The sequence below is a fragment of the Ascaphus truei genome, chromosome 3 (assembly GCF_040206685.1).
Source record: "Ascaphus truei isolate aAscTru1 chromosome 3, aAscTru1.hap1, whole genome shotgun sequence".
NCBI lineage: Eukaryota > Metazoa > Chordata > Amphibia > Anura > Ascaphidae > Ascaphus > Ascaphus truei.
The window spans coordinates 103151612-103153929 of record NC_134485.1 but is presented as its reverse complement, the minus strand read 5'-3'; positions in this window follow the sequence as shown (position 1 = coordinate 103153929).

Sequence of the window (2318 nt, the reverse complement as noted above, 5' to 3'; positions counted from 1 at the left end):
CAATGTTTCACCCCACCAAGGCGTACACTAGGCATGTACAGTATAGCAATGTTTCTCCCCACCAAGGTGTACACTAGGCATGTACAGTATAGCAATGTTTCACAGCAAGGTGCACACTAGGCATGTACAGTATAGCAATGTTTCACCCCACCAAGGTGCACACTAGGCATGTACAATATAGCAATGTTTCACCCCACCAAGGCGTACACTAGGCATGTACAGTATAGCAATGTTTCTCCCCACCAAGGTGTACACTAGGCATGTACAGTATAGCAATGTTTCTCCCCACCAAGGTGTACACTAGGCATGTACAGTATAGCAATGTTTCACAGCAAGGTGTACACTAGGCATGTACAGTATAGCAATGTTTCACCCCACCAAGGTGTACACTAGGCATGTACAGTATAGCAATGTTTCACAGCAAGGTGTACACTAGGCATGTACAGTATAGCAATGTTTCTCCCCACCAAGGTGTACACTAGGCATGTACAATATAGCAATGTTTCCCCCCACCAAGGTGTACACTAGGCATGTACAGTATAGCAATGTTTCACCCCACCAAGGTGCACACTAGGCATGTACAGTATAGCAATGTTTCACAGCAAGGTGTACACTAGGCATGTACAGTATAGCAATGTTTCACCCCACCAAGGTGTACACTAGGCATGTACAGTATAGCAATGTTTCTCCCCACCAAGGTGTACACTAGGCATGTACAGTATAGCAATGTTTCACCCCACCAAGGCGTACACTAGGCATGTACAATATAGCAATGTTTCTCCCCACCAAGGTGTACACTAGGCATGTACAGTATAGCAATGTTTCACCCCACCAAGGTGTACACTAGGCATGTACAATATAGCAATGTTTCTCCCCACCAAGGTGTACACTAGGCATGTACAGTATAGCAATGTTTCACCCCACCAAGGTGTACACTAGGCATGTACAATATAGCAATGTTTCTCCCCACCAAGGTGTACACTAGGCATGTACAGTATAGCAATGTTTCTCCCCACCAAGGTGTACACTAGGCATGTACAATATAGCAATGTTTCTCCCCACCAAGGTGTACACTAGGCATGTACAGTATAGCAATGTTTCTCCCCACCAAGGTGTACACTAGGCATGTACAGTATAGCAATGTTTCTCCCCACCAAGGTGTACACTAGGCATGTACAGTATAGCAATGTTTCACAGCAAGGTGCACACTAGGCATGTACAGTATAGCAATGTTTCACCCCACCAAGGTGCACACTAGGCATGTACAGTATAGAAATGTTTCACCCCACCAATGTGTACATTAGGCATGTACAGTATAGAAATGTTTCACCCCACCAAGGTGTACACTAGGCATGTACAATATAGCAATGTTTCTCCCCACCAAGGCGTACACTAGGCATGTACAGTATAGCAATGTTTCACCCCACCAAGGTGCACACTAGGCATGTACAGTATAGAAATGTTTCACCCCACCAAGGTGTACACTAGGCATGTACAATATAGCAATGTTTCTCCCCACCAAGGCGTACACTAGGCATGTACAGTATAGCAATGTTTCACAGCAAGGCGTACACTAGGCATGTACAGTATAGCAATGTTTCACAGCAAGGTGTACACTAGGCATGTACAGTATAGCAATGTTTCTCCCCACCAAGGCGTACACTAGGCATGTACAGTATAGAAATGTTTCACCCCACCAAGGTGCACACTAGGCATGTACAGTATAGAAATGTTTCACCCCACCAAGGTGTACACTAGGCATGTACAATATAGCAATGTTTCTCCCCACCAAGGCGTACACTAGGCATGTACAGTATAGCAATGTTTCACAGCAAGGCGTACACTAGGCATGTACAGTATAGCAATGTTTCACAGCAAGGTGTACACTAGGCATGTACAGTATAGCAATGTTTCTCCCCACCAAGGTGTACACTAGGCATGTACAGTATAGCAATTTTCACCCCACCAAGGTGTACACTAGGCATGTACAGTATAGCAATGTTTCACCCCACCAATGTGTACACTAGGCATGTACAGTATAGCAATGTTTCACCCCACCAAGGTGCACACTAGGCATGTACAGTATAGCAATGTTTCACCCCACCAAGGTGTACACTAGGCATGTACAATATAGCAATGTTTCTCCCCACCAAGGTGCACACTAGGCATGTACAGTATAGCAATGTTTCACAGCAAGGTGTACACTAGGCATGTACAGTATAGCAATGTTTCACCCCACCAAGGTGTACACTAGGCATGTACAATATAGCAATGTTTCACCCCACCAAGGTGTACACTAGGCATGTACAGTATAGCAA